The sequence below is a fragment of the Bos javanicus genome, chromosome 11 (assembly GCF_032452875.1).
Source record: "Bos javanicus breed banteng chromosome 11, ARS-OSU_banteng_1.0, whole genome shotgun sequence".
NCBI classification, from domain to species: domain Eukaryota; kingdom Metazoa; phylum Chordata; class Mammalia; order Artiodactyla; family Bovidae; genus Bos; species Bos javanicus.
The window spans coordinates 18324316-18340881 of record NC_083878.1 but is presented as its reverse complement, the minus strand read 5'-3'; positions in this window follow the sequence as shown (position 1 = coordinate 18340881).

Genomic DNA, 16566 nt, shown 5'->3' with positions numbered 1-16566 from the left:
AAAGGCAATGATGAATTGGGAATTGTTCCAGGATTAAGAAGAGCTTCTCAGGACATTAAGTTCCTTTAATTCTTAGTGGTTTTGAAGTCCTTTGTGTATGTGTGTATGTCTGTCTGTCTCTCTGTCGGATTAGGATGTTATTATTTGGAAAGAGAACAGAGCTTCACTTTCTTCATGTGAAATCACACAACATACTTCAATCTCAGGACAACTTTGTTGACTGAATGTAAAAATACATTAAATGCTTAGCATTTTCACTTGTATATAACATATTCTCAAGAACTTTCAACAATCCATATGAGTATTTCATAGGCTCTGACTCCATCTCTTAATGTTGAGAACATTCTTATGAAGGAAATCTTGTCTCCTTCTGAAGACACCTGCCTGCATTGAAGTTTAGCAGGATGAGAGGATTTACTGAAGATCACATAACTTCTAAGTGGGCCTTAGAAAACATCCCTATGAACAAAGCTAGTGGAGGTGATGGAATTCCAGTGGAGCTATTTCAAATCCTGAAAGATAATGCTGTGAAAGTGCTACACTCAATATGCCAGCAAATTTGGAAAACTCAGCAGTGGCCACCAGACTGGAAAACGTCAGTTTTCATTTTAATCCCAAAGAAAGGCAATGCCAAAGAATGCTCAAACTACCGCACAATTGCACTCATCTCACACGGTAGTAAAGCAATGCTCAAAATTTTCCAAGCCAGGCTTCAGCAATACGTGAACCGGGAACTTTCAGATGTTCAAGCTGGTTTTAGAAAAGGCAGAGGAACCAGAGATCAAATTGCCAACATCTGCTGGATCATGGAAAAAGCAAGAGAGTTCCAGAAAAACATCTATTTCTGCTTTATTGACTATGCCAAAGCCTTTGACTGTGTGGATCACAATAAACTGTGGAAAATTCTGAAAGAGATGGGAATACCAGAACACCTGATCTGCCTCTTCAGAAACCTATATGCAGATCAGGAAGCAACAGTTAGAACTGGACATGGAACAACAGACTGGTTCCAAATAGGAAAAGGAGTACATCGAGGCTGTATATTGTCTGTCACCCTGTTTATTTAACTTATATGCAGAGTACATCATGAGAAATGCTGGACTGGAAGAAACACAAGCTGGAATCATGATTGCTGAGAGAAACATCAATAACCTAAGATGTGCAGATGACACCACCCTTATGGCAGAAAGTGAAGAGGAACTAAAAAGCCTATGGATGAAAGTGAAAGTGGAGAGTGAAAAAGTTGGCTTAAAGCTCAACATTCAGGAAATGAAGATCATGGCATCCGGTCCCATCACTTCATGGGAAATAGATGTGGAAACAGTGTCAGACTTTATTTTTCTGGGCTCCAAAATCACTGCAGATAGTGACTGCAGCCATGAAATTAAAAGACGCTTACTCCTTGGAAGAAAAGTTATGACCAACCTAGATAGCATATTGAAAAGCAGAGACATTACTTTGCCAACAAAGGTCCATCTAGTCAAGGCTATGGTTTTTCCAGTAGTCATGTATGGATGTGAGAGTTGGACTGTGAAGAAGGCTGAGCGCTGAAGAATTGATGCTTTTGAGTTGTGGTGTTGGAGAAGAGTCTTGAGAGTCCCTTGGAATGCAAGGAGATCCAACCAGTCCATTCTGAGGAGATCAGCCCTGGGATTTCTTTGGAAGGACTGATGCTAAGGCTGAAACTCCAGTACTTTGGCCACCTCATGTGAAGAGTTGACTCATTGGAAAAGACTCTGATGCTGGGAGGGATTGGGGGCAGGAGGAGAAGGGGACGCCAGAGGATGAGATGGCTGGATGGCATCAATGACTTGATGGACGTGAGTCTGAGTGAAGTCCGGGAGTTGGTGATGGACAGGGAGGCCTGGCGTGCTGCGATTCATGGGGTTGCAAAGAGTCGGACACGACTCAGAGACTCAACTGAACTGACTGACATAACTGGGAATTTAGACAAGTATGTTTAAACCCCCACTCTGTGGTTTCAAATCTCTGCTTTATATCCATATACTGTTAAGAAATGAATGTTTGTGGGCATCAGGGGACTGTGACTGTACCCCTTTGTGGATCTTGGAGCAAGATATTCAATGTGTAGTGCATGAACTTCTGTTTTGATGCCTATAGGTAGTCTGATTATGTCTAAACCTTATAAAAATTAGTTCTCCTGTTTCATCTCTGGAGCAGTAATTATCAATTTCATAAGTATTTTTTCATCTGTGTGTAGACCTATTGATTTCCCTTAACTCTTCCCTATTTAGTGTCCAGTCACTTATTCTGCTTTTTATTCTGCTTGATAATCAATTGTTATAACTTTGTCATCCTTTCCACACATTCCCCTACTCTTCACCCTCACTGAACCAAACTCCTTTGTAAAGAGCTAGAGTGGGTTGTTTCCTCCACTACTTTAATTTTTCTGCTCTCAACATCATGCAAGATGGATTACCTTCAGAGCTGACTCCATTCTATTTATCTTTTGAGATGTGTCTTTAATTGCTAAAGGGACTCCTGTTCTTTCTTTTCAAATTATACTGCAATTGCTGACTGAATTTCACTACAACTACCTGGAGGCAAATTTGGTGGAAAATATTTTATGTTGCTTCCTGAGCCCCATAATGAAACACGCTATGTTTGTTTCAAACTACCATAGCTGGCTTCAATCCTAAATAAAGTTTCTAATTTTTTTTTTTCTAGCCAAACATTTAATTGTTCATAAACAGCTAGGTTCTTCCAACCGTGCTTGTGAAATATTTGATCTCATTTAGAAGCAAATCATTCACACCCTCTGCCAGGGGACTATCGTTGATAATAATCAGGACTCATATCTGCTGAGGTATTGTCTCCTCTTATGCAGGGAATTCTTAATATGATGGCTTAAATGCTGCCTCTGCCTGGTTGGAAACCATATTGCTTGTTGCTCTCTGGTTGGCAGAGGATATATCTCCATCTGCATTTACTTTTCCATTTTAGTCTAAAAGACCAAATACCACCTTCAGTCTCTGGCACATGCCTGCGGGTTGAATCGGAATTTAAATGTCCTCTTTACCTGCAATTTGTGAAAACCTTACACAGGGAGACATGTGAGTAGAGGTAGTGTGAGATAGCTGGTGCACATTTGCACAAGCAAAGTCTTGAGAGGCTATCTTCTACTTACCTCCTCCTACACGGCCCTCTTCTGTTTTCACATCTCAGTTGGGTCTTTGTGGAGGTGAATTCCCTGCTCCCAGACATAGTGCATCTACTATAGATGGTTAGATTGATTTCTGGGATGTAGGTCATATTTTCAGTTGCTGAATATTGGGGATGTTACAACTGGTGGCAAAATATGTGCTCAGATGCATCTGCAGATGTTGGCAATTAGGGCCCGTGCCATTTTCCACAATTGTGTGCCCTAAAACTCCCTCACCCGCAGGTGCAGAACTATCTAACCCTTCAACCAGTGAGAGGCTGGTGGAATTTTGCAGCTCCTTTCTTTTGTGATAAGTGAGCTCTCATATATATTTGTTCTTCCCATACATAGCCCAGTCTCCTGGCTTAACTTCTTCTTGGGACTCCAGCTGCTGGTTCCCAATCCACTCGCCCTCTGGGTCTGGCCCAGACTTTCACCTAGAGGTCCTAAATTCCTGGCGTGGCTCTTGGACCTGGCTTTGAACACCTCTTTTAAAACCCACCTGTATTCCTAGCTCTGGTATAGGTTTCTACTTGTACTAAAAACTTCTGCCTGCTGTAGCTGTGCCCTGTCCTGCATCCACAGGGCAAGTCTCTTGGACCTAAAGACTGGCTCAGATTGTAATCAAGAGCACCACACCCCTTGGATTTGGTAATCTATACTCTTGGCTCCTCTCTAGATTGAACCAGACTTTTATTTCTGCCTGCTTTTCCCCATCCATTTTCAAAGTTGGCCTTGGCTCATAATTTCTTGCTAATGAGAACTTCCAACATGTCACATTTCATTTAGGAAGGTTTCTGGAGCCGGGTCATGGCCCAGCCGGCAGGAGCCAGGTTTGGAGAGTCCCAGGCACTAGGATAAACCAGGTAGCCCGGCTGGAGCCAGTTCCCAGAACCTGCGCACTGCTCTCATTTTCGGCGGCTTCATCTCCTGATGACGGCGTCGCCTTCTACCCCATCTACTCCCGGCCCTTATTGCGGCTGAAAGAGTACAGACTTAAAAGCTGCCCGGATTTCATCACACACCCTGGTGAGAAACAGAGATGTTCCCAGCGTTGGGAGGAGCCCGTACTTCCTGTGGCCCCTTGGTGCCCTCAGCCACTGGCTCACACTCCCTCCCATCGCATACACATCCAGTCTGGGTCACACAGCAGGAAGGTGGGAGCACTAGAAAAAGAAGGAACAAGCCATAAATCGAGCTGGTATTGTTCAACAAGACGTACAGCCACCAGGGTTGAAAGTGTGGTCTGATCCATTTGGCCAGAAATGAGAAGACTAACACCACCTCTAATTATGAAAGTAGACAGAGACTTAATGCCTTCAATTCTGCAGCAAGTGCAATAAGTCACCTGGCTAGAGAACACTGGCTGGAGCAGAAAACTCTAGAAGGCCATAAAGGGTCCTGTGAATGAGGATTATGTCCCTTCTTAAAAGAACCCTGGAACAAATCATACTATTAGGAGGGTTTTCATGATTTGGTTTCCTTTCTAAAAATGAAGCTGTCTCACTCAACTGGGCTTGAATACTATCTACATATTATTAAGTTTCTACCTCTTAGCCAGACAAGCTGTGATATGAATACAAGCTACCAGTAGACTGGGGAAGATCCTAGACTGTTTTGCCATCCTCCAAATAGGAAATTTCAGGGGAAAACTACCATATTGAGCAGCCTCATAAGGCTCACTGAAAATTTTAAAGTTGATAAAACTCTTTGAGAACAAGGTACATTTTTACTCTTTAAGAATAAATAGTTCAACTCAACTATCTCATAAGGAAGGTTGCTGCATGTTGAGAAATAAATATATTTGAAGCAAACTAAATGGATATGCATGCCTATTAGAAATCATTGTTGAATTGACCAAAGTGAAAATGTATATATTAAAATGATTTCTCTTACTTAAAAAAAAGAGGAATATTTCTCATACATGTAAAATCACCTGCTACATATGCATGATTTAGCATGGATTAATAGCATCACATCACATGCAACAATAAAGTAAAAGAAAAATAGAATTTCAGAGTTTTCTTATATCTTAATGTAATTTTAGTTTCTTTCTGACCCCTCCCCAAAATTATTTAAGATTTGTTTTTTTAAAAAAAATATTAATAATCAATAGGTGACAAATACCTTTATATATTCTTTTTATTCCAGCCAAATAATTCCACTTTGAGTTAGATGTTATTTATTCCCTACTGGCAGATGAAGAAACTGAGACTTAGAGGGAAAAACAATTTGCCCAAAATCACACACACATTAGACATAACTGGCATAGTTCAAACCCAGGTACTTCTGATGTGTAAACCCCATTTAACTCTTCAGAATCAAATGTTTTGATTTCACAGTTAAGGAGAATAAATGTCAGAGAAATTAAGACACTTGCAGGAACTAATTGTTTACATCTTATAGGTTTTCTGACTTCTAATACTTCCTCCACTGGACCACACTGACTTTTAGCTTAACCGTGCTTAGTCACTCAGCTGTGTCCAACTTTTTACAACCCCATGGATTGTTGCCCGCCAGGTTCCTTTGTCTATGGGAATTTTCCAGGCAAGAATACTGGAGTGGGTTGCCATGACCTCCTCCAGATCTTCCTAACCCAGGGATCAAAACCAGGCCTCCCACATTGCGGGTGGATTCTTTACCATCTTAGCCACCAGAGAGATAAAGCAATTGAAGTAGATTACACTGATATCCATGCAGTGGCAGAACATCACCCTTTATTTTCTTTTGCTTGGATGTTCCTACTATCTTTTGTGCTCCTCGTTTCTTCCTTGGATCTTTTATTCTGTTCCTGTGATCACGCCCTTTGGATGGTGCAGGCCTTGGCAGCCTCAGGGGAAATTTGCGTTGCTGGGACCTGAATGAAGTTGCTGCTGGTTTTTTGTTCTGTTTTTAACAAAATCCTGACTGAATAAGCACTTTCCCACCAGGTTAGCCCTCATATTCCTATGTTTCTTGTACCGTGAAATTGTCACTGTGTAAGTATCAGGAATGTCAACCTAATTTAGCCGCGCAGATGAGTTTATATCAACATCCTGAAGGTCTGAAAGAATCAGTGAAGCATAGCGTTTTTGAGCTGGAAGGGATCCCCAGTGCAGGTCTCAAGGAATTCAAGGAGTGGTTCTGGTGAAGTTGGGCATCATGCCTAAAAGGAATCTGATATATTCAGTGTCTGCTTTTAGTTCCCCTTTGATATCCTTTTAAATGTGTTGGCACAGGTATAGACTTGTGGCCTTTTAATCCATTCCTGTGAAAAAGTAGTAGAGTGAGGTGTGAATGGCCTGGAGAACACATTGGAGCTCTGCTATGTGTGGGTAATGCCAATGTATATCCAGACAGAGTGCTTTTGAAAACTCTGTACTACCAAGACTGATCCCTGTGAGGGTGGTCTTTGTACTCAGCAAAATAAAAAAATGCCTTCTGTAATTAGGCAGAAATGCATGGTGGGGCTTGCCTTGAAATCCCTGAATTTCAATGGCCAATTCTGGGTCTCCTGCCTTACTCACAATCCTAAATACCACTTCATGCAAGTCTGTGTAAAATTCTTTGATTTTGTGAATTAAAGCCCAACCAGCAACTAACAATGTGACTGAAAGATTTTACTACAGGACTATGATACCTAAAGGATTGAGAGAACCTTTATATATATATAAAGGTTTATATATATATATATATATATATATATATATATATCTCCACATTCATATTTGCTTGCACATTTGTGACTGTATTGTCACAGTTCCATAATGTCAGTATATAATGAAGCAGATATTTGAACAAGATGTAAAGGGCTAAATCACCCAGGCACACTTATTTTCAAATAACTTCTTATGACCCAAATCTGTTGAGCTTTGCTGGACCCATAAATTGCACTGGCATTTAGAAAGAAGACACTGTGCCCAGAAATGGTGCAATCACATAAGGCAGGCCCAGGATATAAAATATATTTCTATTGCATCGGGTGAGCACAGGCTATAGGGGAGAAATAATGTACTTTCAAATCTCTTACCACATGATGGAGCAAGACTTGCTTTGAGCCATAGAACTGACCCAAGTCCACATGTATAACTGACATTAATTTTGCAACATAAATAAGGCTTACTTTCTTTCTTAGGGAACTGGAGGATAGGAAATGAGAAAAGAATATACCAAAACCTTTTGTTTGTTCCTTAAATATATATAAATCTGTTGTATACCAGCTATTTGTTATGCTGTTTTATAGGCACTGGAGGTACTGGAGGAGAAAATTGACAAACATTTTCTGCTTCCTTGAAATTTACTTTCAAGTAGAAGAAAATCAGAAATAGACATACTAAATAAACCAAATCTATTGCATGATAGAACAAACTAGAGCAAAATGAGGGCTTAGGTAGCTGCATACTTAAGTAGGATGATTGGATATTTTTCTGAGAAGATGACATTTAAGCAAAATGTCCATGAAGGAAGTGAGCCATGTGAATATCTGGGGGAAAGGAGTGTCAGGAAGAGAGAACAAGTGCGAAAGCCTGGAGATGAGAGTGTGTCTGGACAGTTCCAGAAACAGTAAGAAGCTAGGTTATCTGGAGGGAAGTGAGAAAGAGGATAAGACCTGAAAGCAAATGGTGGGGTATAGTGGGGAGTAGGAGAGACTAGATTTTATAACTTTGTAAGCTTTGTTTTGACTCTGATTGACATGGGAGCCACTGTAGTGCTTTGAGCAGAGAGGTTGACATGATCGCATTTTCATTTGGAAAACTCTGGCTGCTGTGTTGATTGGAGTGTAATGGGGAGTGATAGGCACAGAGAGACTGGTTATTAGCCTAGGCGGTAATGCCAGGTCAAGCTGAATACAAGAATAATGGAAATTTTTATACTGGCAGAGTAGCCAAAGTCATTGCAATATAGACGTAAATATGTCAAAAAGCAACACTTTGCCTGATTTACAATAGTACAGAGTCAGTAGTAATGGGGACAGGGTGCTTGGAAAGACTAGTTTATTTACTCTTCTGTGATATAGTGCTGTATGAATAGGATTTCACTTACAGTTAGAGATCAGACTGTTTTTAGCCCGGTGTGATTTGAATTGTGCTTCATGGTGTTCTAACTAATTGTTCCAAACTCCAGTCTGCTTAATAAAAGTATCAGTTCTAGAAATCCTTATTTTAAGGGCAGGTGAAAAATCATTTAACCATAGATAGGTTCAAACATCCCAGCAAGAAATAGTGTATTAGGCTGTTAAAGTCAGGGGTAGGGCTCCAGAGACCAGGATTTAGAGGTGGTCCTTTGGTGCATGAGAGGGAAAGTGTTGGCTTGTAAGTTTCACTGTGGACAGTTCAAGGCAACCAAGCATGAGGTTTGAATGCTTGTTAGGGAGTGAGGCCACCATGAGGGGTTGTGATCAATTAATTAAAAAAAAAAAAAACTCCACCTAATTCACACTTCTGTTTTAGGGCTTCCCTGCTCCCTGAGTGCTTTAAAAAGCTTACACACATACGTTCAGATGGGATCTGATTTAGCATCAATATTTACTTGAATTTTTTACCCCCAGTGTGTTTTTTTTTTTTTATGCTTGCAGCTGATCTGCTTGATTTCATTAGATGCATTCTGTGATGCAATGATGGAAACACTTCAGTGGAAAATTGCTTCAGCTCTTTATTGGAAAAAATCTTTGGTGACAGCAACACTAGTCTAATTATGATGGTTGTGTTAAAGAGAAGGGAAGAAAGGATATAAAGAGAAGAGTTTCCATAAGTGAGACTGAAATTTAAAAGAACCGGAGCTGAGCAAGAGTCATGGATTGAGGCATGAGTTGCTGGGGAAACTGTATCCAGTGGAGCAGGGGAACCTGAGGCTTATCCTTTGCATTTCCACGCTCCTCTAGTCCATCTACTCACTGTCACTTTGGAATGTCCTCTTATTTGGGTTTTGAGTTAAAATCTCTTTTAACCAGTTCTTCTAAAAAGCTCTTTTAGATAGAGAAGAATATCTGTTTGCCTGACGCAAATAAGCAACTAAGAAATAGAAAAATGAAAAGGGAAAAATACTAGGTAGATAGGAGATTCTTGTCTCGGATGGACTTGTAAGAAGCAGAAAAGTCTAGGGCCTTAGCTTTTTTAGTCTCCAGTGCTAAAGTTGCTATGTGATGATTCAGGATATGTTCTTACATTTGTTCCCTGTGTCATCAGTATGCGCTTAGTCCTCTTCATTCCACACAATTCCCTACAGTAACTCCGCCTTTTAGGTACCATTTCAGGGGCCAATGGAAGAATTACTATGGTCTCTCCCCTGAAGAATTACTATCGTTTCTTCTACCACTGTGAGAATTCCATAAAATATTCTAAGAAGGGTAAATTCTTTTCCATTTAAAAAAGAATTAACATGGAATACATGTAGAATGAAGAATATTGATGTTCTCAGATGACTGAAATCACTTTCTTGTTGTTTCTTCTGAAAGCTTCACAGAATGCCAGGCTAGCAAGACATGGAGGAACACTGCAGGAAATATAGAAATGTGAAGCTATTATGTAGTGTGTTTGCTAATAGAAAGTTTAGAAAGTTGTTCAAACAGGGAACCGTGATCTAACTGGGCTTTCACAGTTTCAGTCCTTTTGAAAATCCTTTGCCCCATATTTTATATCTTTCTTTTCTGTTCCCCTTCTTATTCATTATTGTGACCTTGGCTTAGTCTTAAAAAAATCTCTAAACTAGTTTTAATGCAATATAAATGGTGACATTTTCCTATTACCATCTTCATCACATTGTAAGAACTTCCCTTTGACTCTCAGAAAGCACTCAGGAAGCATTTATGACTACTCCCTGATAGCAAACAAAGATAGGAGGAAGAACACCTGCCTCTGAGGCTAGATACTGACTGGAACATATCTAGAGTGTAAGTGCTAAGAAGAGCAAGGGAAGGGGCCACTTCTAGGGGCATCCAGTTAAGCAAGGGTGGAACTTAAATGTTCTGGCTAACGATTTTCCAACAAACATTCCCTCTCTTGGCTTCTTTTTCCCTTTGTTTTGGGTCTGAATTGAACAAATATAATTAACTATCCTATAATAAGATTGAGGAATATGACATATTACATTTTTCTCAAAACAGCCTTAGCAGGATTTTTGATCCTGTGTACTCTCTTGGAACTTTTCCACACCCCCATTATGGGGTGGAGTACATTTCTTTTCCCTTCCTTTTGAATCTGGAAGAGTATTTTGATTTCCTCAATGAATGCAGTGTTGCATAAATGATACAACTTGGCTTCTGAGGCTATGTCATAAAATGGAATGTGGCTTCTCTGTGTGTCTGTCTCTCAGAATGCTTACACATAGACCCCATCCACCATGTTGTCAGGAAGTCCAAGCTGCATGAGAGGTTATAAATGTTAGGGTAGTCAACCTCAATGAAGGTCCCAGACAACAGTTGACATCAGTTGCTAGATATTTGAGTGAATAAGATTTCTGATGATTTTAGTGCCTAGCCATTGAGCTATGCCAACTGCTGTCAAGTGGAACAGAAATGAATTATCCCTGAAAAATTCAGTCCAAATTGAAGATTTATAAGCAAGAGAAATGTTGTTGCTACAAGCCACTAAGTTTTGAAATTGTTTGCTATAAAGCAAATTACTAAACTACTGAAATACTAATAATATATATATATTAGTATTAGGAAAAAATATATATCCTGAAAAGACAAAATTCGTTAACAAGGGCAGGTTTTCTTTTGAAGATGTAATAATGATACAATATAATTATAGCAGACATAGCTGCTTTGTCCTTTTCATTAATTTTTCTGAATAAAACATTTCTGAAAAAACTCAAATTATCGGATCAGTTCAGTTCAGTCGCTCAGTTATGTCCAACTCTTTGCGACCCCATGGACTGCAGCATGTGAGGCTTCCCTGTCCATCAACAACTCCCGGAACTTACGCAAACTCATGTCCTTTGAGTCGGTGATGCCATCCAACCATCTCATCCTCTGTTGTCCCCTTCTCCTCCTGCCTTCAATCTTTCCCAGCATCAGGGTCTTTTCAAATGAGTTGGTTCTTCACATCTGGTGGCCAGAGTATTGGAGTTTCAGTTTCACCATCAGTCCTTCCAATGAATGTTCAGGATTTCCTTTAGGATGGACTGGTTGGATCTCCTTGCAGTCCAAGGGACTCTCAAGAGTCTTCTCCAACACCACAGTTCAAAAGCTTCAATTCTTCAGCACTCACCTTTCTTTATAGTCCAACTCTCACATTCATACATGACTACTGGAAAAATCATAGCTTTGACTAGACAGACCTTTTGTTAGCAAGGTAATGTCTCTGCTTTTTAATATACTGTCTAAGCTTTTCTTCCGAGGAGGAAGCATCTTTTAATTTCATGGCTGCAATCACCATCTGCAGGGATTTTGGAGCCCCCCAAAATAAAGTTTCTCGCTGTTTGCATTGTTTCCCCATCTACTTGCCATGAAGTGATGGGACCAGATGCCATGATCTTAGTTTTCTGAATGTTGAGTTTTAAGCCAAATAATTGGACAGAGAAGTAAAGAAAAATGGGAAACACTCTACTATAACTTCTAACAGACTAGGAATACATATAACACCTAGATACTACTCTGCTTTTCCCTAAAGATGCAACAGTTTATTATTTGGGACTCTTCTAATCTAACACTTTCCACTCCAAGGGTAGGTCCCAGGCTTTGTTTGTTTCCTGTCTCCCATCTCCTGCACAGCTGTCAAAAATGAGACTCAAGGTCACCAGAGATTATCAGGTGCCTTCAAAGTAGCCAGCAGCTTTAGAGTTTGCTTAACTCTCTAGATTACTGCTTTCATTTAGGTTTTGGCCTCTGAGGACATCTCCTGTATTCTTATAAAGTAAAAGCAAACACTTTTCCTGAATCCATTATTTGTAGTTGTTTCCAGGAGGATGATTAGTTTTCAGGATATGTGAGTGCTCATTTGCCAGAAATAAAAATTTGGCCTCTTTTCTTTTTTTTTTTTTTAGTTAGTTTATATTGAATAATACAGAACCTTATGTTTATTTTCTTTAGGTGTCAGAATATAATTTTCAAGTAACTTGACTGGGATAGGAATTCAGTTAAAAGTCAGACTTCAAGTTTATTTTCTGAATAATTCTCTCAAATAATTAGGAGGTTGAATTGACAACCTTGACTTTTCTTATTCGGTCTTCTTTAATCAAATGAACTACTAGTCACAAGTTAGCTCTCCTGACTACACTTTCTTTGAACTTCATTTGATGATCAAACTTTGTTGAAACCAAAATGCTTGGTTTCTTTCTTCATACATGTGATTTGGGGTGTCATGAAGATACTTTTATGTATAAACTACACTGTATAAATTGAATCAGCTACTCTATTCAGAGGGCTTCCCAGGGGGTGCTAGTGGTAAAGAATCTGCTTGCCAATGCTGGAGACTTAAGAGACATGGGTTCCACGCCTGGGTTGGGAAGATCCCCTGGAAGAGGGGAAGGCAATCCACTCCAGTATTCTTATCTGGAGAATCTCATGGACAAAGGCTGGTGGGCTACAGTCCACATGGTTGCAGAGAGTCAGACATGACTAAAATGACTTAGCACTTACTCTATTCAGAAGTAATTCCACAGCCCTGAAAACCAGAATTAAGATGAGTAGAAACCAACTATTTCAAATGTTTAATTTTCTAAGCAATTTTGTGATCCTTGCTGAGACCTATAGACCTTTCCATATATAGTACATAGTATTTCCTTGGTGCTACCATTAGAAAATATATATTTACAAATGAAATCAAAATCACTGCAGCTGGTGACTGCAGCCATGAAATTAAGACACTTGCTCCATGGAAGAAAAGCTATGACCAACCTAGACAGCATATTAAATAGCAGAGATATTACTTTGCTAACAAAGGTCCATATAGTCAAAGCTATGGTTTTTCCAGCAGTCATATATGGATGTGAGAGTTGGACTATAAAGAAAGCTGAGCACTGAAGAATTGATGCTTTTGAACTATGGTGTTGGAGAAGACTCTTGAGAGTACGTTGGACTGCAAGGAGATCCAACCAGTTCATTCTAAAGGAGATCAGTCATGAATATCCATTGGAAGGACTGATGCTGAAGCTGAAACTCCAATACTTTGGCCACCTGATGCAAAGAACTGACTCACTGGAAAAGACCCTGATGCTGGGAAAGATTGAAGGTGGGAGGAGAAGGGGACGATAGAGGATGAGATGGTTGGATGGCATCACTGACTTGATGGACATGAGTTTCAGCAAGCTCTGGGAGTTGGTGGTGGACAGGGAAGCCTGGTTGCTACAGTCCATGGGGTTGAAAAGAGTCGGACATGACTGAGAGACTGAACTGAACTGAACTGAACTGAACAAGTGGAACATTCAGCTGGAAGAGTGTAGAAGACAGAAGCAAGTTAAGCGTGCAGCTGGATTCCAGGCACTTTTTAAAAATTTTAATGCTTACAGGCTACAGGTAATTTTTAAAATGGTAACTTTTGCTTCTGAGGCAGAACAGACATTATCTCAAGCTATCTCATTTGTTTTTGATTCTCTATGTTTTTTTAAGGGCATTTTTAATCAATTGACCAAACTGAGGATATCTAGGAAATGAATGTCTTATTTATTATTTCTTGAAGGTCTCAATGCACAAATCATAAATCAAATGTCAACAGATGCTACATGAAGCAAACATTAAACTCAAAGATTCAGAGCTGTGGATGGTAATTTTGTAGGGAAATTGATATACAGTCAATAAAGGAAACAAAAGGTATTGGGAGAAAAATGAGGCAAATAAGGTTGACTTGAAGGAAAGTCATTCAAAATAGCAGCTGTGTATGAGGCAGTCTGAGTAATATGAAGTGAAATGTATTCACAATATTGATTAGCGATCATTTGACTATTGAGTAACTCCAGTCACCTGTGATAGCTTGGAAATACAATCAAAGTAGCTTGTAAGGTTTTAAAAATCATTATTATGGTACAGTTTTACTGAAGGTCAAATATCATCCTCGAGACTCGTAAGGATCAACTAGGTTACTGAAAACTGGAAGCATTGCTCTGAGGAATATGGGATTGTTAAGCTAATTGTTCATTTTTCCTCAAACTGAACCTCATTTAACAGAAGATTAAAATCTGGCTTTTGGTATTACAAAGCCTTATCAAAATAGCAGTAAATCAAGAATAATTTAAATGCAAATGATCAAAGTTTATTAAGTAAATAGAATTAACCAGCACTAAGAACACTGGTTTCAATTTTTCTAACATAATACTGTGTTTAAATTGTATTTGAAGGCAAGATACCTAAAGTACTGCATTAATTTGAGCTATTCAAATTAATACTTTGAATAGAAGCATTTACAGGTAGGAAACATTTAATTATCAAAGCAAACAGAGATTGAAATATACATTAACTGTGTAAACATTTCAGGTAAATTAAATCAGTCATTTACAGAAAGATAAACAGGAATCCCATCTCAGACAAGAGACTAAAGATCAAGCCCTTGATCAAAGTGTTAAACTCACTGCTTGAGAACTATGTTCTTTTTTTTTTTTTTGAAAAAGAATTATTATTTTTTTAAAATTTTTTAAAAATTTTATTTTATTATTTAACTTTACAATATTGTATTGGTTTTGCCATATATCAACATGAATCCACCACAGGTATACATGTGTTCCCCATCCTGAACCCTCCTCCCTCCTCCCTCCTCCCTCCCCATACCATCCCTCCGGGTCATCCCAGTGCACCAGACCCAAGCATCCAGTATCATGCATCGAACCTGGACTGGTGACTCATTTCATATATGATATTATACATGTTTCATTGCCATTCTCCCAAATCATCCCACCCTCTCCCTCTCCCACAGAGTCCAAAAGACTGTTCTATACATCAGTGTCTCTTTTGCTGTCTCGTATACAGGGTTATTGTTACCATCATTCTAAATTCCATATATATGCGTTAGTGTACTGTATTGGTGTTTTTCTTTCTGGCTTACTTCACTCTGTATAATAGGCTCCAGTTGCATCCACCTCATTAGAACTGATTCAAATGTATTCTTTTCAATGGCTGAGTAATACTCCATTGTGTATATGTACCACAGCTTTCTTATCCATTCATCTACTGATGGATTACTTCCATGTCCTGGCTATTATAAACAGTCCTGCGATGAACATTGGGGTACACGTGTCTCTTTCAGTTCTGGTTTCCTCAGTGTGTATGCCCAGCAGTGGGATTGCTGGATCATAAGGCAGTTCTATTTTCAGTTTTTTAAGGAATCTCCACACTGTTCTCCATAGTGGCTGTACTAGTTTGCATTCCCACCAACAGTGTAAGAGGGTTCCCTTTTCTCCACACCCTCTCCAGCATTTATTGCTTGTAGACTTTTGGATCGCAGCCATTCTGACTGGCATGAAATGGTACCTCGTTGTGGTTTTGATTTGCATTTCTCTGATAATGAGTGATGTTGAGCATCTTTTCATGTGTTTGTTAGCCATCGTATGTCTTCTTTGGAGAAATGTCTATTTAGTCCTTTGGCCCCTTTTTTGACTGGGTCATTTATTTTTCTGGAGTTGAGCTGTAGGAGTTGCTTGTATATTTTTGAGATTAGTTGTTTGTCAGTTGCTTCATTTGCTATTATTTTCTCCCATTCTGAAGGCTGTCTTTTCACCTTGCTTATAGTTTCCTTTGTTGTGCAGAAGCTTTTAAGTGTAATTAGGTCCCATTTGTTTATTTTTGCTTTTATTTCCAATATTCTGGGAGGTGGGTCATAGAGAATCCTGCTGTGATGTATGTTGGAGAGACAGAACTATGTTCTTGACCAATGAGAAAGGAAGCAGGGAACAGGAACAGTAAAAAGACCATCCTGTTGTTCTTTTAAAAATTCCCTCCTGGTTTAAACAGACTGAAACATAGCAATCTAATTAACTACACTTCTTTTTCAAAGAGTTTTGGGATTGACAATTTCTATGTAAACTCTAAATGTCTGTGTCTCCTGCTAATATAAAAAAGATGGTAATATCAGTCATATCATCAACTCTTCCCTCTTCCTTACTTATATCCATTCATTCATGTTTCATTTTTTTTCATTAAAAAAGTATAATTAATAATGGGTGCTCTTCGAAGTATAAGGGCCAATGAAGTGAACAGAAAAAACAACAGTGTCTGAAATCAATCACAAAACTTGTTGATTCTTTATTCACTACTCCAAAAGCTACTCTGATTAAACATTAATTCATTATATTAATTTATTTTCTTAAGCATCAGTTCAGTCACTCAGTCGTGTCCGACTCTTTGTGACCCCATGAATCGCAGCATGCCAGGCCTCCCTGCCCATCACCAACTCCCAGAGTTCACCCAGACTCACGTCCATCGAGTCAGTGATGCCATCCAGCCATCTCATCCTCTGTCTTCCCCTTCTCCTCTTGCCCCCAATCCCTCCCAGCAT